General features: G+C 32.1%; 1 long non-coding RNA gene across 1 annotated transcript in view; it reads left to right on the top strand.

Moving 5' to 3' along the window:
- The window catches only part of LOC117125545, a 51,657-nt gene extending 38,092 nt beyond the window's left edge, over nucleotides 1-13,565 (top strand). Inside the window, exon 3 of the long non-coding RNA XR_004448141.1 lies at nucleotides 13,099-13,565. This is a non-coding gene — a long non-coding RNA (uncharacterized LOC117125545). The remainder of the gene's footprint in view (nucleotides 1-13,098) is intronic.
- The last annotated feature ends 14,015 nt before the right edge of the window (nucleotides 13,566-27,580 follow it).

A 27,580-nucleotide genomic window follows, 5' to 3' on the forward strand; every position in this document is an offset into this window, starting at 1 on the left:
TAATAACAAAAAGTCTGTCGATATCACTCATTACAGTAAAAATACAATATTATAAATAATATAGTCCAATTATAATACAATTCTGAGTTAAAATGAAATAATTTTCCAATAAAGCATATCAGTTGCCTATGACACAGTAATAACCATTCAATATGGTACACTGTATCAGTTTCAAATATCTGAACAGTGTTTGGAAAGAGTGAAAGTCATCCTATCCTTTTGAGGTCCTCAAAAAGCCAATGACAAGCATTAACTCTTGATGAGTCTGTGCTTGAATATATAAACATAGCCATAGATGCACAGGAGGGACTCGCTAGCCTAAAGCAACTTAGGCGTACGGTTTGCTAAATCCAATAAATGAACATAAATAAATGATTATCATTTTATTTGTTTTGAAAAAGATAGTAGTGAAAAATGCAGAAAAGATTGATACAATCCATCGTATTTCAGTACATTTTTTAAAATATTGAAGCATCATCAGGATTATGTTTAAATGAAACAAGCCTTCATACTTAAAGGGTTATTCTCTGCTTTTAGGGGTGGGGTGGGTTTATGGAAGTATTTCTGATTTTGTTTTGTATTTATTTTTCTCACTATGATCATTTTTGTCTCTTCTTTTTTTTCTTCCTTTTTTTTTAAAAAAACCAATAAAATTTAGTTACTGTAAGTACTATCAAAATGTTGTCATTTTACTAATACAAATATATAGATAGAAATGTAGGAAAAATAACATTTTGACATGACACGAATTGATTGGTCAAATCTTGAACAGTGATTACAGACTTAAGAAAAGTAGATTGGTAAACCCAGTGTCAACAAAAGGTAAACATGGTTACCATGCCTGGGTTCAGATATTTGGGGTAAGAGTGATTTCATAACAGGTTAGTTCACACTTAAAATTTCTGAACTAGCTCAACTTGATTCAGGCGCATGACTGATAGCCTTAAATTGCACATGAAAACGGCTTAGTAAATGGCATTCAAACTTATAATCGATTGAATGCTTTTAAAACCCTTATAACAGAATGCAAGTTCTCATCTGTCCCAAGGCTAGCTCCTGGTTTAATGGTGAATGTTATAATATTACCACTTTTTCTTCCGTTTGAGATAAAATTTAATGTTTTGATAATGTTCAAGCAACAACTGCTTAACACGTAATTAAGCAAGAGTGTTTGAAAGCAGAGGCCCTTATAGTACAGTATTCATACTATGTTCATTACTCAGGCATGGGGATGGCTTAAACTGTGTTGATTTTGAGTGTAAAATGACAGAATTTGGTGAAAAAGAAAACACTAAGTGAGAAAAAGCACAATTCGTCGGGGAAAAAACATATTATATGTATTTTCTACATATTAGTAAACTTTAAAATCTATTAAATAAGCCTTTGAAACCCCTAAATTGTCAAAATATTCGGGGTTTCGCCCCCCCTGGACTACTTTCAAAACCTTTTAATCGAAGGTCGACCACGGCCTCTTTGCTTTCGTCGAGGGAATCTAACCCCTTATCGGGACCATCAGCCCCTCCATCAGGGACCTCGGCCCACCTGTCGGGTAAATCCTGGCGCCACCCCTGGTGTAGTCCCTTATCAAGATAAAAAATATTTTGTGAAGTTTAAAAAGTACCGTAGTTAGTTTGAGACTAAACCTGCTTTAAATAAAATTGTTACCCTATCTCAACAATGTTTTCACTGTAATTGCTACACTACCTAGCTCTTCTTGTATTGTAGTTTGCAAAATCAATCTAGGTTGTTTGTTTGCATTAAACTCCTGAACTCCCTAGCAATGCCCATGCAATTAAACAACATTTATTTATTTAATATTTTAATAATTATAATATTTATGAAAAATTTTCAAAAGTATTATAATAAATAATTAAACCTCTTTAAAAAATTATGAATTATGACTCAGGATTTTAGGCATAAAACTTCAATTGTTTTTTCTTGAAAAGTATTGCGAGAATGACTTTTTACATGCTTGTCATGGAAAGGAACTACTGTACCGGTATGTTAGGCCTGGGAGTTGTTGACTCAGCTGTTACCTGGTACCCACGTGTCCTGCTGTTCAGCCAGCCTTATAACTAAAGTTGATTCTTATTCAACCTAGAGCTAGGTACTATTTACAGGCAATCGTGTCATTAGTCAATGCTTATTGTAATGTTTTCACATCATCAGCTTAATTATTAATTGTTAAGTGATTTTTTGGGGTTGAAATGGCCAAAGATTACACTCTTCTCTCTCTTTTTTCTCTCCAGAGAAACAGAGAGCAATCTTAGGCTAGGGATGAAACAAATTACTATAAGAATGCAAGACTGAAATGAATTTGTAAAAGAATCTTCAGTAATCATGATAATGTTAAGCATACAGCATGTGCATGCAGACTTCCTTTTGAAGTGAAATATCTGTGTGGATTACGATGCCTCACAGTATGAGTTGTTTGATATTCTTTTTATATCAGTGTTTCCTTCCAAATTGACTTAACACTTGTAATTTTACTTGTACCTAAAGAACGGAAAATAAACAATATGCAGACATTTATTTGCAGATACATTGTCTCCACAAAAGTAGAAGTGGTTTGGCGCAGAACTTGAGGTTCTGCTTCTGAACTTTAAGGTCGGAGGTTCAAACCCTCACTGTGCATTTTGCTTGTGTCCTAGGGCAAGGCACTTTACCCACAGTTGTCTCTCTCCACCCAGGAGTACAGGTGGATACCTGGTAGGTTCAAACACAAAATGTCAGTATATTATTTAATAAAATTTTAATGATATTAAATTTTCAAGATAGTCAATTTTAAAATAACCTACTTATTTTAAGTAACAGAAACATGTTATACATAGAAATGAATTTAAAAATTAAATTGGGTTTGTTATGTATTTAAAAAATGTTTAGCCTAATTTTATCTCAGATAATGATAGAAATTACGGTTAACATTTTATAAACACAACTTATTTCTAAATTGGTAATTTAAATATATACTTCAAAATAAGCAAGTTACAGTATTCCAAAATTGATTTCAAAATTCAAAATCATATTTCAATATTTTAATGTTTTCAGTAAAAATATTATGTAGTCACTGTAACTATTGTATTTATTATATTTATTTATTCTTTTTACTGGGTTACCTCTTTAGTAAAATGTTACTGTTTTCCAAGAGAGAATATTAAAAATCACATTGAACACAAAATATAAAAAAACATTAAAATTGAAGAAAGATAAAAAAGAATTAACTATCCCCTGCATTCCAAATTTGAGAACCCCTAAAATTAAATCTTTTTCTGCCAGATTCAGTTCTGACTTTGGGAAAAAATCAAGTTCCCTGCAGAGGGATGTATAAATGCGTGACTCTAGTTCTTAGAATTAAATTGTATTTAAATCAAAAACTAGAACTTACTATTATTAAACCTAATTTGTTTTTATTACACCACTTGCAAATGTTGTCAATGTCTTTTTGAAGAACGCATTGATCCCTTGTTGACCAAATTTTTTCCATAAAACCAACGTATCATCTCAGTATTGACGTAAATTAGACTTAATTGCTAATGGAATATTGGCTACAAACAAATTGAAAATGATTGGCCCAAGGACCAAATCCTTGCGGCACCTTCGAAGCTATGATGTACAAATTTGAATTATATCTTCTAAATTTAACAGTTTGTCAACTGTTATGTAAAAATAATGATCACCTGAGACAGAAAGCTCCACAATTTTCTTAAAAATATTTGTTGTTTTTTGTACGCAGTCAAAGGTGTTTGCTTAATCAGTGAGTCTACTTGTTTGATGTAAAAACTTTATTTTATATATACACCCTAGTTTCTCTGGGATAAGCCCACCCACAACTTTAAGCTCAATTTTACATACCAGCATTTCTTTGGGCAAAAGTTCAGGGTATAATTTGAATGAGTAGTTTAGCTGACTTATATTGATACTTTCAAAAAAAAAAATCAAAGATTGGCTTTGAATAATAGGCATGCAGTGCTGGAAAAATTGCTTTTGAATGTAAATGGGATTTCCTGGGTATCAGCCCCCCCCCCAAAAGTTGGCCTAATTGTGTGTTCATAGGAACTACGCTATTTATTTTTTGCAACTTTATTTTATGATGGTAACCCTTACAGCTAAAAATTAAGTTTTTATAATGTTTGAGAGCACATAGGCAAGCAATTTTTATTTTATTTTATTCAATGGGGGATGGTAACCGAAGACTGAGAGTGGAAAAAATCAAAGTTAGTTCAGGTTAATCAGCCTATCAATTAACCTAACCTTAGAATTTTAAACTACAGTATTGTTGTTGTGAAGACTTTTTAAGTATAGAGTACCACAGTCGTGTCGTCATGACACCAGGTGGCGCTCTCTGTTGTCAACAGACGTTAGTTACCGTTCATTACTCCTGAATGACTTCATAGGCTTTCTGGAATAGGCATTTTAAAATCAAAATATACTAAAAACACAAAAGCTCGCATTATATTAGTTATCGAACACACATTTAATCATCAATTAAATTTAAAAAGAAAAAGTATGATACAACATCTTAATAATTACGTTAGAAATTGGGATCAATGGTTTGCCATTGAAGTAAATGGCGTTCGGTTGAACGCTTTATGCAACGATAGCAACGGAGTAGTATCGCATGGTATCATGACGTAACACTGCAGTACTCTATTGGTTGATATACAAATGTGAGGAGTCCTCACTTGTATGAATTCTAAATTTAATGTAGAGACGTAATGACTACCAACAACCTGAATATAAACCTTGCATACAAATTGACTCAAATTTATGCATGTGGGATGGGAACTTGTTGAACTTAGAGTGAAGGACAGTGTCGTAACACCTGCAAGCTCTCACAGGCTAAAGCCAGGCATCTCAGATCTTGGTCCTTGCATATTCATCAGCTGAGCCATGCCCCATAACTGCGAGCTCTCACGTGCTATAGGCAGGCATCTCAGATCTTAAGGGGTCCTGCATGTTCAACAGCATGTTTTATTAGACTGTGGACCCCGAATTGGCTGAGCCATGCCCCATAATGAGTAGAATGTGTCAAAAACATGAAAATGGGCCTCAAACCACTAAAACAATGGAGCAAACAGGCCTCTATGAACATTTCCACACTCTAGCCCAATATAGCCTTACCTAAGGGTCTTGGGCCTTTTACACCATTGGTGAAGGTAGAATCCTAAGGAAGGGTAGCGTTCCTAGTCAGACCAAGGGTTTATTCCGGGTGTTACTTAGTCAACTAGAATATTTCATGTACAGAGATATTTTTCATGACCCAAGAAAACCCCTCTATTTCCCAAGAGAATTAAATTGGTTTATAGATCATCAAGGTTCCATAATCAGGTTGGCTTGATGGGCCAGAAATATAATGATTAGGAAGGAAGATTAATAAATTGAGTTTAAATGGAAAAGTATGTAAACAGTTGCCACATTATGATTGAAATCCAGTACACATTTCCGACAGAGTGATACAGTTATTAAAGAACAGAGACTTTGGTGGCTAGGTCACGATTGCCCGAGTTCTTCTAAATTCTGATAGAATATTGGCTAATCTGCTTGAGTTGTTCAATCACTCATATTTTTTTTTTGCAAGCTATCACTCAAATTGTAGCAATGTATGCAGAGACGTTATGTCTGTGACATTTCCATATAAATAATGTTTTATATAACTTATGTTTTACAGAAAATACATTTTACATTGGCATACATTAATTTTTATATTTACAGAATCCATTATTACTTGTACTTTTACAGATTCTTTATAAATAATGTTTTTTAATTTTTGTAATATGCTCCAATTATCAAGTTGAAATATAAAATTTTTACTAACATTCCTGTTGGCAGTGTTTTTTTGGCGACTGTTAGAGCAATAAGAAGGGGAGGGGGTGGGGATGGCATTAACATCAGCGTGGTTTAAGACTTCATTACTTATGATTTGGTTGGTAGTATAATATGGTTTTTTTTCAGTAAGAACATAAATAGAACCAAATTTTCTCAGATAGGATCTCAAAACCAGCGGTATGTGTACTGTACACACATGGCAAGTGAATTAAATTAAATTAAAATTCTTTTTTGTTTTTTTCCCTCATGATGTGTTACTCAAAAACTCTTGTTATTTTTGAAAATGGAAATTTGAACATAGAAATCAATAACATCATGAAAATAACATAATATTTTGTTGTTATATCATAAAATGTTGGAAATTCAAATTCCATTGGTACATACAAAAACATTATCAAACTTATAATCAAAATATATAATACTTGGAAAGACGTGCACCAATATTTACATATAAATTTGTTTAAAAGTTGAAATTTGTGATTATCGAAAAAAAAGAAAAAAAAAATAGTTACTGTGGATAATTAGTTTAAAGCTATGTGTTTAATCTTCCATTCGATAAATGTGCTTTATTAATATTTGAAGAAACAATTAAAAAAGAAAAAACAATAAATAGAAGAAAGAGGAATATTTGCTTATTATTTTATAATGACGTATAGCTTTCTTTCTCAACTTAGGATCAAGGCAACCATAATGAATGTATCATGAATTTATTATCAATTTTGCTCTAGATAACATTTAAGTTAAAAATAGAAAGTAACAAATAATTATAATGACAATGATGGATGGAGTGGCTGCTTTGACATGAGTTTCTTAACATTTTTGATGAATAATCATAGTTTTAAATTCTATACTCTTCGTTGGTCAGCATGAATGTAAATTTCTATTAAAAAATTCACAAGATCTTTTACTTCGTATAAATGTATGCATTTTTTAACACTGTCATCGCTTTGCAGATTTCTCATGGATTAAATTGTCATTTCTTTAAATTCATGCGCTTCTGTCGAATTCCTGTATCAGGTTACAACGGATTCAAACACATGGTTTATGATTTCTGATCCCAGGTTCATGCGACACCACGCATCCCACCTCTCAGAACTAAACCAAAGTTGACAGGCTCAATGTTGAAAATTCTTTAATGTAACACAATTTTATTTGGACTTGAATTTGACCTTTGTATTGCTCTACTTTTTATCAAAATTTATTTTAAATAAGTTTTTCAGGAATAGGTTTACAAGTCTTTCAACAACAAAATCAAGGGATAAGGAAAAATGTGATGCATTGTAATTTAAATGAAAATCAGAAGTTTTGATAGAATGTTATAATTATTTAGTAAGTCTTTCATAACAGTTGGCGCAAATCAAGTCTTAAATAGAATATTGAATGAATCAAACAAGATTTAAAATCATGAAATATTTGATCAAATTCTAACCTTGTCAGTTTGGTTTCTTAACTCAACTCCAAATATAATCCAGATTATTTCACCTGAGAAGCCTGATAGTAAATATGAGGGAGCATTGGTAGCGAAGTAAGTTTTTATCAGATTGGATCTTTCAGTAATCCCTAAGACCTGCTTCGTAGATTATATAATGACTCTTTGATCCTTGTTCGACTAGTTTCCAATGTTAAAGGTTGTGTCATTCCTATCTTGATGACGTTCCACAACGGGTGCATATAAAACATACTGTAGGCTTTGTGATTTCTGTGAGGAACTGGTATTGTGATCTAAAAAAGGAATATCCCTTCCAACTGTTAAATTTGAATGTATTACTTACTACAAAATCAGCAACCGGTGAGTTTTGAGTTTTGTGCTATAGATGTATTTAAAGAAGAAATGCTTGAAAATTGATGATTAAATAGTTATACAGTTTGGTATATTGATACATTAGAAAATGGTTTAGTAAAATTTTGTTACTGGATAGTGATTTCAAAATACATATTGAAAATAAATATTAATATCTTAGTTTTACATTTTCCTGCTTTGAAGCTATAAAGTAGAGCAAAAATTGTCTCCAATTTTAATTCACCCAACATTTGTAGAGCAAGTAACATGGACATAAATGTAGGAAATTGAAAGAAATATTAACATAGCAATATATTGTGTTGTCAATTTTTTAATTTTTTCAGAATATTTTGATATAAATAGAATCTGTTGACATTTTTATTGGTTTCAATCAATCAATCAATCAATCAAATACATAATATAAAAGTTTTTGATCAATAAACTACTGTACAATGAAGTTTTATTTGAAAGTTAAGCTGGGTGCACACTGTGTTAGCGAATGGTTGCATGACGAATCCACCTTCGCTCTCTGAGCAATTGATGACATCGTCTGTTGATTGCCTGTGGCAGTTTGAGCAGATCATCATTAGAAATGATCCGTTGTGTGTGCATTGCGTTCTCCTCAAAATCGCAATGTGTATCCGGCTTTATAGGATCGCAAAAAGTAATGTGATTTGTATATTTTGAGGGTAAATGTAAGTAGATCCAAATTTGTGTTCTTTTCTTCTCACAGGAATTATACATTATTAAGAAACTTATTTTCCTACTAATTACTGTGTATTTGGGATAATTATTTGGGAATATATTTGTTAAATATATTTCATTAATAATAATAATAATAATTATAATAATAATAATAATAATAATAATAATAATAATAAAACTTTTGATACACCATGCTTAAAGTTAAACTTATTTTTTGTTGCAGCTAAAAGCTGAATTTGAGTAGTAGTATTAAAATATAAGTACAACAAACATCAAACATGATAAAGAAAAAACATTAAACATGGCAAATAATTCAACTTCAAAAACATCAACTACCGTAAAACTTTGAATTGAAGCCCTGGGCTTCTTCTTGTTTTTGCAAACTTTGGATGGGCTTCTTTTTGAGATGGGCTACTTTTCGAGATGGGCTTCTTTTCGAGACTACTTTTGCAAAGTATAGAGGTGGGGGGGGGGACTTCTTTTCAAAATGAATGCTGTAAATTTTTTGAATTTGTAAAATTAAACAATTAGTAAGGTCATTGTAATATTAATTTGTATTGTGTAGTATATTCAATGGGCATAAATCACCTAAACTAATGTATAAACCAAGCTTGTTTTTAACTTATTTTAGTTTATGAAATTCATGCACAGTGTACAGTATGTAGAGTACTATCTCGAAAAGAAGCCTATGCTATTTTGAGATGGGCTTCTTTTCGAGGCTAATTTTGCAAACTAAGGGGCTTCAATTCGAGATTTTACAGTGTAAAAGGGGAAAATGTTCAAGTAATTGCAATAACATTGGAACAATAATGGAAATTGATCAAAAGGAAAGAGACCATACAGACTAAAAGATTATTGCAATTACAAATAATTAATTTCATTGATTAAAAATAGTAGAATATATTGTTTTAATTTAAAAAAAACAATAAAAAAAAAGTATTAAGATACCACAGATAATAAAAAATATAAATAAAAAAACCCATTTAAATGCATGATGTATATTATTACTATGCTATCTAAATGCTATTATTGAATTGTACATGCTACACAAGACATAATTAATTAGTTTTTGTAAGAATCTGAAAAGTTCTAATTTTGAATTTGTTTAAATATCAACAATAAAATTTATGATTTACAACAAAAAAAACCAAAAAAATGCAATTGCAAAGTAGTAAATTAGTTGAAATGAGTATCTATTAATAGTCATCAATTTTCAGACAGTTACAAATAAATCATCAATTATGATCTCCACACAGGAAGAATACAAACATGATTGTTAGCAAGTGTGATGGGGAATAATTTCATACTTCCTTAATAAGTTGTGGTGGCAAATTTATGCATTGTTTAAAATGCACACTTGATAGACCATGCACATAACATTAACGTGTTGAAGATTGTTCGTAAGAAACAGACGTTGAGGCGCTTTAATATTACTTTGAAACTATTTTGTCAACTTAGGTTAAAAAGAACATTTGGAATGGGACAAAGAATTGTGGCACATAAGTTATTTTGAGACATAATTTGTGTTAAAGACAATTTTAGCCTCAGTGTTTGTTGCATTATATGTTATTTTCTGGGAGATTCTTGCTTGTGGGAGTGCGGGGGTGGGGGGTGCCCCAATTTCAGGGAGACTCCCCGCGACATCAGAGAGGCTTGGGACCCATGTGATTATTTTTGAGTACTTAGAAGTTAGAGTGCGCTAACACTGCTCAGTGGTAAAATATGTCAATTTCAAGTATAATTTATGAGATTTTTATGATTCTGCTTTAGTTAGATGAATAATTTCTTGGGCATGCTAGAAGGTTTTCTTAAACTCCATACTTGGTTAATCATCTACCATACAGGTTTAATAATTTACAATTTGAGTATGTTGAAATGGAGCAGACTGCTTAAAGAAACATTCTCCCTGGAGGCTACTTTTTTTAGCCTGTGTTAGATAAAATTTATTATGGAAAAAGACTCAAGATCCCATAAATGACCTAGTAATCATTTAAAGTCAATCACAACATTATCATTGTACATATCCAACATTATTTACCTGTCCCAAACCTGCACTACCTTTAGCTATTTGTGTGTAGATGTTCAAGCAAAACTCTACATATCATTGTATATCCAACATTATTTACCTATCCCAAACCTGCACTAATACTTTAATAGTGCATGGTAAGCTTGATCTTTTTAGTAGTTCATGTGTAGAAGTTCAAACAAAATTCTATATGCCATGCAGGTCCTTAGGAATTTGTTCTTGCATTAATCTAACCTTCATATAATAATTTCCACTAATGTACTTTATTAACCCTGGCTATTGGTTTCATATTGATAAATATGTACACTGTACAACCTTCTCAGATCCATATGAGATAGTACAGTACATTGAAAACTTAGCACAAACTAGATGTTGGCTTATAATACAGTATTTGCCATTGGTTTGACATGTCTTTGTGGGCTCTATTGAACATGATAATCACATACTGTATTTGAATAAAACGTTCCAGAATACAAAATATGAGATAGTGTGTTGGAATATAGTTGTTTTGTGCAACCAATATCAGAACATTCCTCCAGTTACCCATTTATCACACAAACACTGGAGTTGGGATAAGCCACTATAGGATAATCATTAAGTAGAACAGAAAGTAAACAAACAATTAAAAATATTGTAAGGTTTGGTGATGGTATTACCTGGTGTGACACCTGGTTCTTGTGTGTGCCAAGCATGTTACTTTTGGGCTTGAAAATTATATTTTTAAGCCCAAAAGTAGTTTATGAAATGTAAGAAATAAAGAGAATAATCATTGTACGATGTGAGTCAAATTGAGATTGCGAACATTAACTAAATTTGCATTATTATTGGTACGTTGATTATGACAGCTTTGACATGCTACATCTACTAGCACGCTAATGCATACCGGTAATATGCAAGGCCACACAGAATGATGTAAAATCACGGATTATTTCAAACTACAACTAACGTCCATGGAAATATGCCGGTCCCATTTATGTTTTCCTAACACCAAAGGATAGAGATAATATTAATCCATGTTACATTATTCATCATTATTTTGCGATGTTTATAGGTATTATTATATTAAGGTCAGGTTGTAGATGAAGTATGTTATTGCAAATGGTTTACAAAATTACAAATATGTTTTTATTTTAAACAAGCTATTGGTTACCTGTCCTTTTAAACATTTAGTACCTAGCCATGACTTATACCAATAATTTTTTTTCCAAGTGATCTGAATTTAAATTTATCATTGTGGTATAAGGCCAAACAAAATTGTTGTGTTGGCAAAGATCATTGACTTTAGAAAATCAGCATCAGTAGGTCGGCAATTACTTTTTTTTTAAAGTATGGCCTAGGCCTAATTCTAAGTTCATTGCTAACCAACACTCATACCACAAACTTTGGTTGGTAAAGTAGTTACAATAGCAGGGACTAAAATTCAAAATGGATATATATTTAATTTATTTATTAAAACTTAAAAAATGACATTTTGAACGATAATACATGTAATATGATGGGTTCCCCATTGGCTAAAAAGAAATATTAGGTTTTCAGGATTTTGGGTTGACATAGTTTTTTTTTTTGTATACTCAATAATATTAATAAGCAGGGTTTTGTAGTTGTTATTGTTATCATTTGTTATCATTAGAATTTTATTAACACCAATGATTATGTAAAGAAATATACTCTGATATTAGTTAAGTAGATGTATTGCTTTATTAGTTAGCCATCAAATAATTAGTAAAAAAGTCAATTAGTCAACTGAAAAAACCATGAACATTGTGGTATTTAGCAATGTTTTTCCTCAGGGTTATGCATAAATACAAAATATATACTTAAAAAACAAAGCTATATATCCCACAATATACAAATACGATTAAAAAATGTTAGTAATTAGTAAAAACCAAAATCTTCCGTTGTTACTTTATGTAACTTTCAATACCTTGTCCAGCAAACTTTGTTTTGAAAGATTATGTTCAGAGAGTCTAGCTTATCGTGGTACCCATTTGCAGAATAATTTTGACCAGACCGCTAAAAATGCTACTTTTAAAAATTTCAAAAGATTTATTTCAACATAATTTAGTTTCTACTGTACATTTAATATTTAAGTTTCTTTAATGTGTACTGGATAATGGCCTTGTGAAAGAAACGTCAGTGAATGACCTTTCATTGTAAATGAAAAGTTTTATTATTATTACAGGGCAAGAAAAAATATATATATTTGATTTCTTGTTTAAGAATTCTAACAATTGCATTTAAAAAAAAGGATAAAAATAAAATTAAAAATTTATTTATTAATAAAGAAATACGCAAGTATGTAAAGTATAGAAGTAATAGAGAATACCCTTCAGCTGTAGCCTGAGATCCTATTGCGTGGTTTTGCAGGGAATGTAATATTGCGATGTAATCAGTTTAAGTAACTAGTTTGATGAATGTTTTATAGTTAATTGTGAGGAAGAAATAAAGGTTTTGCTATCAGAAAATGTTATGGTACTAGTGGGCGTGATAATGTTTTTTTTTCCCTCTTAAACTTACCTTTTTAAATTTACTTTTCTTCATGGCGGCAGGTACATTAAACAGGCCAAAAACACAATTTTAATTTTATTTGAAATCATTATTTTGAGGCGGCAGGTACATAAAGCAAAGTATAATAAAATCTCGGCCAATGCATGTAAAGTAATTACAGCAAAATGTAATTTATTATCCAATCAATACAACAACATGGACGGAGGGACAAGTTAAACCATGTTAGGTCACGAACTCTACTTGTTCATTATAGGAATCCTGGCAGCACCGAAGCCATGCCACAGATACCAATGCCTCAATGAAAACACACCTTGGCAGTCCATACTGTGAAGCTCTCCGACTGTCTTCAGGTCAATTAAAATATTTTTAAGGATAAAATAGGCAAAATAAACCATTTGCAAGCTTTAATGATTCCAAACACGATGTACAATGTGGTTGTTATCAAATTTGAAAAATTGCCTGTGAGAATAATTTTCATAGAATATTTTGTTTAATGCATAGTTCTTAATGTATTTAAATTTTCTGAAGCAGATATTAGTGGTTAATGTTTACTTTGTAGGAGAAATGGTTATGGTGATAATAATAATCTAACTTCATAAATGTGATGGTGAATAAGTATAAAATAAAGAGTATGTATTTAAACAAATAATTATGAAAATAGATAATAATTTTAGATAATAAATGCTTAAGTAAGATTTGTATTTAAAAAAGTTAAAATTTACTTCCAACTATGCAACATTCTCAATTGTTTTTCTTTGTAAAATTTTTTGTCTTATCTTTTCTTGTTTTATGTTTCTCCTTATAGTCATGTAATTTTAATAATGTATACTAGGGAGTTTTATTGTTTTATTTTCCATTTGAGTTTAAATAAAAGTGAAAAATATACTATGATGCATATTGATTATAATGATGAATAAGTATAATGTTCATAATATTATAATGTGAATATGTATGGTGATACAAAAAAGGAAGAAAGTGGATAAATTAATAAGTTTTGATGATGAATAATGTGATGGTAAATAACTAATATAAAATTATGAATAATAAAATTTAAGAGATATTTATGTTGATGAAGAAATATTTATGATGATGAATACCGTAGATATTTATGATGATGAATAAATATTTATGATGGTGAACCTTAATACTGATGATAATGTATGAGAATGAAAGAATAATTAATATAATGATGTTGGTAAATATATATCAAGGATAAAAATCATTATGATGGTAATGACAAATATAATGACAAAATGTATAAATAAAAAACAAAATAACAATAAAAATGATGGTTATGAAAAAGGATGATAATGTGAAAAAGATGATTGATGAAAGAATGATTATAAATGATGATATAGTCAAAGGGATTATAATAAATATAAGAACATCTAACAAATGTATAATTTTATCATGATGTATAGAGTTAGCTACCTTAAAAAAGGAATAATATAGTAAGGATTTGATCGTCACAGATATAACAAATTATATAAAGTACTATAATCAATGTTTATGAGTACAATGGGATTTTATATTTTCATGAGGAGAAAGATGGAATGTTCCATTCAACAAGGTGTAACGAATATAAAACATAAAACACCTACTGTATAAAAATATCTACCATAGATTTTATTACCGAAATCCTCTACGCTCACAGGGGTCAAAACGTAATTGTGTGGTCAACCCAATCCTACAATTTTCTCACCTTCCTCAAGGTTGTGCTCTTCAGTGATGGAAAATGAAATTGCACAACAAAATTACTATATGAAACAAAAAATTTACAAAAAGTGATGATAGTCATGATTGCAATTTGTTTTTTCTTTGAATGGAAACATTGATCCCATAAGAAGTATAATCTTCAACGTCTTAAAATATTGTAGGGTCTCTTGTCCAAATCAAAATTTTGAGTTTATTAATTTTATGAATGTTTTTTGTATATTTTTAAATAACAGTGTGAAATGCATAAACATCTTTTTTAAATTGAAAAAAAAAAAAGAAATCTCCAACAGCTGTAGATTTTTATAGAGCACATTAAAGTAAGCAAATGCGTAGACAGTAGTATGTATTGTATGAGGCTAGAAAAGGTTGGATTTAGTTCAAGGAGATTTTAGTTTCTGTAGATTTCTGTTAGCTGGGCTTATGGGCACAGCTGTCGATACAGATGTGATTATCAGAAAAACTAAAGGGAAAGGTTTTCTTTATTGTTTCTCTGCCAGCTAACATTTAAAAGATAAAAATCTGGAGGTTGTATGAAAGATGTTGAATTTAGATTGATAAGGAGTATCTGTATGGTGTTTCTGTAGGATAGTGGTGGTACCAGGAAGGCAGTTACAGTATTCCAGGACCCTGATTAAGGCTCTAGTCAGCCCCTTGGTTCGCACTCCCCTGTCGGCAAATTTCTGGTCCTCCACTGTCGTAGGCGCATTTGTATGGTGCTTCTGTAGGCAGTGGCGGCTCTACGATATATTTTCTGGGTGGGGGGGGGGGGACTCCCGAGGTGGGAGAAGGGTTTCAGAGGGTGATTTTTTTAAGAACAGGAACCTCTGGATGGCCAGAAATAATGACACTCTCTGATTGTGACAGTGTTGGCTTGGCTTGGGCCTATTTTATTATATTTTTTAGTCCAACTGCCTGACGAGCTCTGTCCGCTGGTGGGGCTTGACCCGTCCGGTGGGGCTTAAGCCCCAGCTTCCCCCCCCACTGGTGCCGCCACTGTCTGTAGGAGCATCTGTATGGTGTGTCTGTAGAAGCATCTGTATGATGTGTCTGTAGGAGCATCTGTATGGTGTGTCTGTAGGAGCATCTGTATGGTATGTCTGTAGGTGCATCTGTATGGTGTGTCTGTAGGAGCATCTGTATGGTGTGTCTGTAGGAGCATCTGTATGGTGTGTCTGTAGGAGCATCTGTATGGTATGTCTGTAGGTGCATCTGTATGGTGTGTCTGTAGGAGCATCTGTATGGTGTGTCTGTAGGTACATCTGTATGGTAGGAGCATTTGTATGGTGCATCCGTAGGAGCATCTGTATGTTGTTTCTGTAGGAGTATCATCTGTATGTTGTGACTGTAGGAGCATCTATACTGCATTTTTTGGAGCATTTGTATGATGTGTAGTAGGTGTATCTACTGTATACTCTATGGTGTGTCTGTAGAAAATCTGTATGGTGGGTAGAGATCAGAGCATATCTTATATTATTCAATTTTAAGTTTCTATCCAATATCCTAAAAGAGACCAGTCTTTTTTGACTGAATGGACCAATTGGTTATATATTGTGGATAAATAAGTAACTCTGCTGCCTCTTATAATTGTGTACATAGTACTGTATTGTTTCATTTTGGGGATTCTGACATCATGGATATATATAGGTCCACGCTGACATAAGTGGTGTAGGCAGAGTGAAAATGACCAGGAGACAAATGCAAAACATTGTGTAATGTTCAGTTAAATACTAAAATTAAAAAATGGAAGCTTTAACAAAATTGAATAAACAGATTGAAGAATGTCTGAACTGTGAGTCGATGTTCTTAGCTTTCCATCACATGACATGAGCCCTCTATATGTCTGTGTCTGTGACCTTTTTTTAGTTGGTACTATAAATATTCAATTTGACTGGTCTAAAATTTTAATTATATTAATAATATCCGTTCTGAATCTAGGGCATTGGTTCATTTTTATTCACTGAGCGTAAAAAAGTACTAAAAATTTAAAGGATGGACTTGCAGTATTTCTGAAGGTGGGCTGTACCTTTCTGAGTAGTGTATAGGCCTACTTTATTCTACGACGTCAGTATAGCACTCATGTTTCATGCTTAAACAGCTGATAGAAAGAATTGTTTGATGATCTACATGTCTGCATTCAGAAAATTCTAGAATGGTAAACATAGGGGTGCTTTCTTCTTTTCTCAGTAGCTTTTAATTATTTTTTCACATAGAAATTTTCATGTAGTATAAATTATCACCTCCATTGCTCTCCTACAAAAAATGCCATTTTAGCAGAAATATAAAAATGTATCAATTTTCCTTCATATAGTCTTAAAATTTGCAAGCTATATTGTTTTTCTATCTAGTTAAATTGTGAGGCTTATTATTAAAATTTCTTTTTGGGTACTATTAAATAGATTAGGTAGAATTTTATTGTTAGTCGATGTCAAAACTCCTGCTAATGATATTTTTGATTCCCTTGGTGAATAAACTTAATGATAAACGCGATGCTCCATCATATTTGTCAAACTAAAATTTGTTTTTAAAGTAGATACCGTAGCCATACTAAATGTACACACAGTCATTGCAACAACAATTTTATAGCTTTTAAATAGTATTTCTCAAAGTAAAAGAACATTTTACGACAGAGCAACCAAATCATGGAATTCTTAATTTAAGGCCAACAAAATTGCTGTCAAACTAAAATTTGTATAAAAAAAAAAATAATAAAAAAATAAAAAAAATTTTTATTTTTATTTTTTAAATAGTATTACTCAAGGTAAGAGAACATTTTGCTACATACCAACTAATTATAGAATTCTCAACTAAAAGCTACAGAAATTATAGTGTAGTGAAGATATACCATATGTATTCTAATAAATGGGGCGTTTATTGTTGAAAAGGTTTTTTAAAGGCATTTATTCAAGGGAGGCATTTATTTTGGTGGAAAATGGACATGTATTTATTCAAATAAAAAATTCTTAATTTCACTGTAACATAGAACTACAACAGTCAGCTAATCTGGTGGTAGCCACTGTGTGTGCGCTGAATCGTGGAGATCTCTAGGTCCCCGGTCCAATTCCCATCGCTGTCTCTCCTTGTGTTTCAGCTGGAGGGCTAAAATACAAGTTATAATAGCGCACCGTCTTTCGGATGAGTTAAAGAACGCAGTACACTCATTGGAAAGAGTAGGGGACTGTCCCCCGGTGTACTGCCCAATCACCACTAGAAGGACCCCACTGGAAATAAGTCTTCTTCTAGACTTTCGTGGGCTATCCTTGGTGTTTACACCGAATAAATCTAATCCAATCCAATTACCATCAAAATGTGTTATTGTGTGATCATAAATACTTATTGATCTGATAACCAACCAGGTTAGAACAAAATTTAACTCTACTATAGTGGAACATTATTAGAATATATTTAGAATAATGTTGCTTCCATTAGATTTGTTTACAGTCATTTAGGGGCGTTTTTTGAAGGAAAAAATAAACGCCTCTGGTCACTTGGAGACATGTATTCCAAATAAGGCTCTAGAGGGGGTGTTTAATTGAGGGAGGTGCGTATTCTACTGGAGTAAAAAATTCAGCAAAATAGAAAATAGTACTACAATTATTCAACAAAATTATCAGCATACATTTTTCTTCTTCAGGTTCCATGTCTTGTAGCTTGGGCAATCAAACATTTTCAAAGGTCTTTATTGCAACATGTATGAATCAATTTGTAGACCTGTCCAATTCTAACCAATCCCTAATGTTGTCTGTTTCCGTTGTTGTCTGCCTTTGTAATTGTCTCTATCAGCATGCATGTTAACCAAATATATTTTGAAATTATATTTGGATAAAAGTAAGAAAACAATCTTGAAAATGCTTATTAGTCATCAAAGTTCCAATATTTGCAGTGAAAACATTCAGAATCATGCGATCACAAAACTAGATTAAACACACTTTAAGTAAACATGCTCTTAAGGATATAATCCAATTTAAGTTTACTTTGAGTTCATCTAAAACTACACCTAACAATTAGCTTTAGAAAGGTATAAATTTTTTCAATGCATTTTAATAAATTCAAACATGCATTTGTCTGGTCTCTGACTGTTATAGTGCTATAATATTACAAGCCAATTTTAAGTTTGCTGCATTAAATGTTTCTTACATTAGGAGAACTGCATGAGGCTAGCTGAGGCCTAACCTGGATTTGAGTTAATAAGCGAGCAGACCACTACCATTGTAGGCTTCGTTTTCTTTAACTCAATTTACCTTGGAACGCAGAACTGCAAGTAGGTTTGAGTTTAAAATCTTAATTAGTAGGATACACTCAATTTCTGAATGTCAATATCGGAATGTTTATAAACTTTGATTCCGAGAACTACTAGTAGTAGTAGCAGAACATTTGATTCCAAATGGTCGCTATGAAATTGCTTCTTTAAATAAACACAGTGTATAGATTCTGATGCTCCATCACGTGCTCAGTTCTCCTAAAATTAAGGCTCTTTTTAAAGAACTTTACGTATGTCCATGGTCCAATTTTGGTCAAGAATGTATATGTTTAAATATTATGTTTTAAATGTTTAATTTAAAGGTCCTATTTCACCAGAAGCGAATTATTGAAGGTAAACTTTTGTAAAAACATGCGACTCAAAATTTTTGGGATCTTATGATCGTTGACAAGGGTAACAGCATCATATCAAAACTATCAAATGTAACAATATCAACATTCAAAATGTTACTTAAAAAGTGTAATCTTAAAGCTTTGGTTAATTTACAATTATCATAAATATTGCTGTACTATGTTAGTTCTTGGTTATTTTTTAGTTGTTGAAGAGATTAATTTCTTTGATAGTTTTGTTTCTTTTTCATAATACATATTTTTTATAAACCATGGGTTCACAGATAAGTTTGACATAAGATAGTATGAAACAAGCACTGAAAAAATGTATTAGTTTATCTTCAGGAATTAGTACTAATGAACTAACAGATTGGAAATATTGAATCACATGGCTTGTATTACTTTTTTTCTGAGTTTGTCTCACACTATCTTTGAAAATCAGAACATCTTGTATAGACAATGAACTTACCAAATGGATTAATGTTACATGGTAGGGGCTCCCCATGTAGGTGATGTGTTGGATATATTAATAAATCTTGACGGCCTCATTAAATTTCTAATGACAGTTGTTGGCCTAATTCTTGTACAGCAAGGAGCACATCTCAAATTGTGCTTGTCATCGGAATTTGCTCCTCTCTAATTGGTATGCTATATGATTCATAATCCCAACTCATGAATACTGTACTTAAAAAAAAAAAATTTTTGGTAGTAATTTTCTCAAAAATATATTCCATTGTTAAATTTAATATATCATTTATTTTGATTTACATAAATGGAAATATTAGTATTATGGAAGCAAAAGGGATATTCATAATTGAAATATACTTAAAGTTTATCATATATCATATCATATCATTTATTTCACCAGTAAAACAATAATAAAAATATGGCTGACTGGCCAGATTTGCCCAGAAGCAACGCAAAGTTTTTGTCACAGGGTTCTTCTGAGAGCACATACAGTACAAAAATACATACATTTCGAGAATAAAAGTAGATAAATATAAATAAACCTTCTCTTAGCACATAAAATACATAAAAATATATTTTAAAATTAATTAACAATAAAATGGCAAACAATTTAAAAAAAAATTATCATCTGAAAACATGGACATATGACACACCAAAGTAAGGAGAACACAGGCTTAAGCATGCTTTTAGTTTTTCAGAATTTACCTTTAAATAACATCTAAGTATCTCCAATATGATATTTGTTTCAAATTGTTTAGATAGTGTTACTCATTTTACTGTAATTTTATATAATTTTGTAAAATGGCCTATGTGATATCAGGAGTGGATTGTGACTGTAACAGTTACTGGTCCAGGTTAAAACTAATCTAGAGACTGGGTGGCTCAGGGAGCACTTTTGTTTCAATACCATGGGATATTAGAGACAATTCAATACCAATTTTTAGCACTTCTGACGCAATTATGTGGGTGTAGTTTAAAATTAATTTTAGTTCAGTGATAATAATCTCAATTATCATTTTTGTCTCTAAAATAAAGCATATCCCAAAGGTGTATCAGTTTGCGACTGATTGAAAGATAGTTGAATCCACCACTGTACATTATAATGGCCAGTAAAGAAAGTAGACTGTCAAATGATCAGGAAAAACATGCAAATTACCAAATAAATACAACTTAAAATCATAGAAAATCGAAAGACAGAAATTGCATATAATACTGTACTGAAAGCACACAAACCAAAATATTACACAGGATGCATGCTGGAGGAATTTAGCAAGCCTCTCCTACTACAACATCACACCTGTTTGAAAGCACATTTTCTGTATTATGTTAGTTTGTCTAGGGGGCCCTCTTAAGTTCTGAGAGGGCCCTGGCTTTAGCTAATGAGAGCTTACAGCTGTTATGCTAGTGCGTTGCAGCTTCACTGTCTGTGTATCAATTGGCGAGTCCATTGGCCGACGCCGTAACCTACAGCCATAATATCGGCGCTGGTTTGAGCGGCATGCTCGCCTGTCGTTTTGGCAGTGGAACAAGTCTTCTCAGCTGCAATAAACTGTAGACCCAGTGTACACAATAGGCTTGAAAGAACCAATTACATCATACGAGACAAGTAGTGGGAAGAATTTACCAATTATTATTTTCCAATATATGTACTTATAACTTATTCTAATTCATAATTCTTGTTAATCAATAAAAAAACATAGACTAGAGTTTTTTTTGAGGAAAATCTATTGATCCTATACTTTTAAGCTGGCTTTTGAAGTCCTGTTTAAGGGGCATTGTCTAGCTATAAAAATATAATACCACATAATTTCCAATTATGCTTGAAAAGTTTAAAGTTAATACATAACATATTTTAGCCGAACCAAAAGTTATTCAAACTCAATTAAATGTCAATTAGCATGATCAAGGAGTGACACATATGGAACAGGTCTTGAAAAGTCTTGTAACATAGTATTGACAGCAATGAGTATTCGCCTCTACCTCAGGACATCAATTAAATATCTTGGATTTTATACTCTGCAAGTTAAATTTTTTTTAAAGAGCTCACCTGCGCTATCTTTCGATGATTATTTCCATTTCATCGTGAAACCTGTTGTAAAATGAATTCTATCAGAGTTACGTTTGTAAGCACTTTACAAGATTTTTTTCCATATATTCTTGTATCGGGCAAAACCTGTTTTATGGTGAATTCTGTCAGAGATGTGTGTGTATGCTGTCCAATTCTTCCTGTTATTCTTGTATTCCGCAGCCTGTCATAAGGTGCATCATGTTTGTACAGTAATTCTTCTCTTTTGGTCTTGTACTGTGCAACTTGTCATGGTGAAATACTTCAGAGCTATGAATATGAACTGTACAAGGTTCTTGCCATTTATTCTAACATTCCACTACCTGTTCTAGGTGTATAATCTGTACAAAATTCTTTTTTTTTTTGGTATCAAGCAACCAGGTTTTAACACATTTGCTGCCAGGGACGCGAGTTCACATTCGAATGGGTTCACTCACGGTGCCAAGAAGTGAATTCACGTACACATCACTGTTGTATTGCATGTGAACTTGCTGGCATTTGTCTTTCATCCTGACAATTCAGGGAAGAACTGTTTGTTTCATTGCAGTTAAAAGGAATGTTTGTCATTATGGTGACGCCGTCTATGGGGAACAACTAGGAAAAAAGTCTTGTCAGCCAATGTGTTAAGTTCTTTTAGGCTGTCATGTGCTATGTTTGCTCAGTTCTTTACTTTTATTCAGTAATCCACCTTGTGGCAAGTCTTATATTCAGCATGTTCCAGCTTAAATATATGAAAAAAATATGATTGATGAATCATTTATTTATAGTTTATCGTGTTATTAGTTGATTTGATTGATTAGTTTTAATTAGTAGATTTATTGCATTAAAATTTTATTTATATAAATTTCATTAATTTAGAGTTATTAACGGATTATAATAAAGAATGGATTTTGTTATTCTACTAATTATATAGATTGATTGTTATTGCCAGGAAAGCTAATGATTGTGTAAAGGAAGCTCTTAGTTCTACAGTAACTGTTAAAACATTTTAGATTGATATTGGCATAGTTGTAATTATTGATTTCGAAAAAAATATACTGAATATTCTTAAACGGATGAATTCTAATTTAGATTGATATAGTATCATCACAATTTTGAGAATGGGTTCATGAATATAGTATTTCAAACATTTATTTTATTTGCATTTTATTTTAATAGCCTGATCCATTTACAGGATTATTCTGTAGACGCCATAGCTGGGGGCTTTGGTGGGGATTCATTCATTACCTGTCACAAATGTAAATATTGGAATTATAGTATGTACAGTATTTTGAAAAATAGGGACAGCGTTTTAAAATTTTTTTAAATTTTTTGTTCACAAAATTAAGAAAGTGATCTTTATTTTTCTCCATTTTGTGCATGAAAGTTGTCTAAATTTGGTGTCTGAGACTGATATAAGATTTTGCCATTCTAGGCCTAAATGCATTACAAAATATTGATTATGAGTTACTTTTATTCAATCTGATGAATACACTTTGAAAAACAAGCATTTGATTATATATGTAAATTTTGGTGAGAGTAGAAAGAAAAACTAAAAAAAAAATAATGTTTGCACCCGCCCCCTCCTACAAGTATACAATTTTCAGCATTAAAGGGCAAATAATGTTTTTTTTTATGCCTAAGTCACTACATACATCAACAAGATATGCACGTGGGGGACCCATAGAGGTACCCAGCAATGGTGGCTCCAGTACTCTTTCCTTTGAATTTGTCTATACAAATGTATTGATTTCTAAGGTCATTCAGAAAATGAAATATTTTTGAATGAAATTAAGAAAAAAATGAATGACATTTTATGGCCTGAATATAATATACGTCAATGAAATCCAGAAAAAAATGAAATAAAGAAAACAAATTGATCGGAACTATTATATTTTTGTACTCCTTGTGTGGGCACCAATTTAAGATTATAATAAATTATATAATAATAAATTGAACCTATTTTTAGTTCATTGTTGGCCATTAAAATTTGTATTTTTAAAATTTTAATAACATATGTCATGTTTGGCTGAGTATATATTTAAATGAATAAAAATCTTTTTTTTAAAATATTATTTTGAGGTTAAATTAGGTATAAAATTAATTCATATGAACACAATGTATTTCCCACTCAAGGCAACATATACTGTACACAGTGTGTTGTGTCTGTTTTACACATTATTAATTAATATTTATTATCTGTATCATAAACACAGCCCTTGCAGAGGTCTATTAATATCATCATAATTGATGAAGAGATGTTTAATGATTAAAGAGGAGCACAAGTACTTAAGGTTCACATGTTTTGACCTTCAAATTGATACAGGTTACCACCACGTCATATGTCACCTATATATTTAGATTTACTTCCACAGGTGTAAAGCTCAAAATAGAATAAACCTTTCTAGGAATCGAGCATGTATTCATGCATTGGAGTCAAGCACTTTACCGCAATGCCATAACTTCTTTGGGGCCTGTTAAAGGGGAGAATAGTGTTTAATTATGTCACAAAAGTTTGCTTGAATAAGTGTAAATTTACGGTACATATAAGCCATCTGTATTACAGGCTCATCTATTTTGACTATCAAATAATCAAGTTAAATATCCATGTAGGTTAACATGTGCGTAGGTTGCATGTGTTCGACTGCCAAAGGCTTCTTTTTTACATCATGTTTTATTGGTTCTACTATCAATGGTTCTTCAGTCTGAGTATAAATTCAGCTCATAAAAACTGTAGGCATAGCCTAGGCTAGCTAAGACTGGGAAAACCCATGCATTCATGATTTGTGAGGTTTCAATCAATCAATCAACCGTTCCATTCTGAGCTTAAGACCGTTGATAAATGCTCATGATGATGAGGATGATGATGATGTTGGAAGGCAATAAATCAGAATTAAATTTAAATAATATAGTTGCAAATGATGGGCCTTTCCTGCTAAGCCAAGGCCCTTGAATATTGTTGACCCCACACAGCAACAGCATTAGCATCAGTGGCATAGGGATGAGCAAACCACTGGGGCCTGGGGCTTTTAATTAAAGGTCCATTCATAAATAGGTATAAAATAAATAATTGAAAATAATTTCCAACTTATATTAATATTTTTGAAGAAAAAAAGGCTAGCGGGCTCCTCAATAATAATGGTTTTTAGAGGCGTAGTTATTGATTACTATGCAGATTTAATTCAGTGGTGAATTCACAGGGTCCCAGCCGGCCCAGGACCCTAAATTTTTCCACATTATAAAAAAATGGCTTTAAATTTTAAAAAAAATGTAAAACGTAGGAGATTTCGGGATTCTCTATCCCCCAGAGGAAATTGACGGCCCTTCATCGCGTCAAAAGGCCGGGCAATTAATTTTGCACTGGGGCCCGTTTTCACTAGCAACGCCGTTGATTAGCATGTAACAATAACAATAACAACAACAACAATAATTTGGTAAGGTTCAGAGAAAAAATACACTATTATTGATGTCAATTTTCCATGTAGGGGAATAGGCTGGTTATAGGGGAAGGGGTCCAAAATAGGCCAGGGTTTGAAAATTAAGAATGAGGAACAAAATCTCTATTCCAATGAAAACTAAATGGTCATTTTTAATATTCTAACCCACTTAAGTTGAACTAATTTGTTGCCATGAGAAGGGGGTGAGTCCACACGCTTCAGCCTACACGGCCATGCCACTCCCCAAAAAAACAAAAAATATATACTGTATATTCATTTATTTACATTTTGATTACATTGTTCTCATGATGTCTGTGATTCTTGTTTGTTCTCTGCTGTTGTTCCTTTTAGACACGTGCCTTGAGCACCAATTTTGGTGGTGATGTTTGTGCTTTACAAATTGTTGTTATTATTGTTGTTGTTGTTGTTGTTGTTGTTGTTGTTGTTGTTGTTGTTGTTGTTGTTGTTGTTTTCACAAAAATCATAAATTACTGGCTTGATCATTGTGATTTGTATTTTTCTGGCTCGATATTTTGTTTTAAATACCTTAATCGATTCTTGCCACAGTATATTATGTTTAATCTGTGCAGTTTGTTGTCTTTGCATTTTTTTCTGGTCCTTCTGTCATGTTAGTGGAAAGTAATAATACAGAAATAGCTTGATCGTAAATTACTGGCTTGATCATTCTTCTTTTTTTCTGGTCCTTCTGTCTTGTTAGTGGAAAGTAATAATATAGAAAAACATTTCAAATATTTCCTGTGTTTTTATCATTTGTTAAATTTGGCTTGGCACCTCCAGCATCTATAAAAGGAGGAACGCGAAGGCATTAAAACACCAATTTTACGTTTTATATGAGAGAGGAGTTGTTTTTACTTGTATTCACATGGACATGCTTGAACATATCTTATAAAGGTGAACATATAACTATCAAGCTATTTCAAAATTCAAAGTACAATTTCATCACCTGCTGTCTGATTCATTGCGATCAATGGGAGACAAAGCCCCATGTGCTTTTCTAAGAATGAGAGTCCGATGAATTAACAAAATGAGGATGAACTAAGGCTAGATTTCAAACTTACAGCAATTCTGTTATTTCTAGTCTGAAGTTCTTTTCAGATTATGTTAGACATAAAGTGGCAGGTATTACAGGAATCATGATTGATGCAATGAAATTACTGATTTCAAAATTGTTATGTTAAATTAACAATTGATTGTAGGCATATAATTAAACTGTGTGAGGTAAATTAAGCAACAAATTAAGAACGCACGTCTCATTAGGTGGGTGTATAACGGTTGCAACATACAACTATAATTCAGTATCAGATTGAAAAAATGTTTTCAATCTGGAAGAAAAAATAAAGATTTCTTTTCCGAAGAATGCCAATGACAGCTAGGATAAAATTTATGAAAGCTACTTCATTTTTCTAAATTTTCAATCTTTAAGAAGTCTGGTGCGCTAAGTTATAGGTTGAAAATTTATATTTTAGATAAATCATAATATAATATTGGCAGGTAGCAAAAACAAGGTATATGAATCTTGCCAAATATTTTAGATTTTTATATTTTCAATATTGATCAGTGTTTAGCGTACTTATACTGCAATATATGTATATAACACGTTTGTATTGTAGCTGCATAGCGCATTTCTTGGTTGAGGGCATATCAAGTCCAATTTTTAGATTGATTTGTGACAGCAGATCGCTATCTAAAAAACAAAGAGTATGATTGTGTATGCAGGCAATGGAACGTTAAAAAAGTACTACCACGAAATAGGGGGTGCCCTATTCAAATTCGAATAGAGTTCGAAACTCGAAAATGCACGCAGCAACGTCTGTTAAGGCCACGCCCCTTTTGGATAGTACTTTTTGAAATAGGATTGCGTTCCAAAGAATCCCCGGCAGTGGGACCTCTTGCAGTTTTATACTCTTTGCTAATAAGCATACACAGGTGTGCAAAAGGTCAAGATAGATGACCCAAGCAAATTAGCATGTGAATGCGAGAGTCAATGGTCATGTGACAGATGACAGATGGCCTACTAGTTAGATGTTCATTGTAGCAAAGTATTCTGTATTAGGTAGGATAGTACAGTGTAGCAATGGTGATAAGATGATGGTGAAGGATGAAGTGGCAGTGACGACTAATACATATAGTAGGTTTAACGAATGATAGGATGGCAGTGAATGCAATTAGCAAAGACTATTACAGTAGAATGATGATGGTGAATAGTAAATATAAATTTTTGGCATTTATTTAGGTCTTTCCAAATTTTAACGTTGCAAAGCGTTAACAAATTGTGCTAGTACTGTTAATTGAAGAGAGTATAACAACAATACACAATGTGCAACCTTCACTACTCACTGTACAGTATAGTATACAGATATTGACTGTTCATGAGGGGAATGGTGACATCTATTGCTCCTCAGTGATGTGGAGACTGTAGCCGGGAAGATAGCACATCACCAAGGTTCAATAGATTTCACTGT

This window comes from Anneissia japonica, unplaced genomic scaffold (assembly GCF_011630105.1).
Source record: "Anneissia japonica isolate Jap-2015-1 unplaced genomic scaffold, ASM1163010v1 scaffold7731_len1735946_cov199, whole genome shotgun sequence".
NCBI lineage: Eukaryota > Metazoa > Echinodermata > Crinoidea > Comatulida > Comatulidae > Anneissia > Anneissia japonica.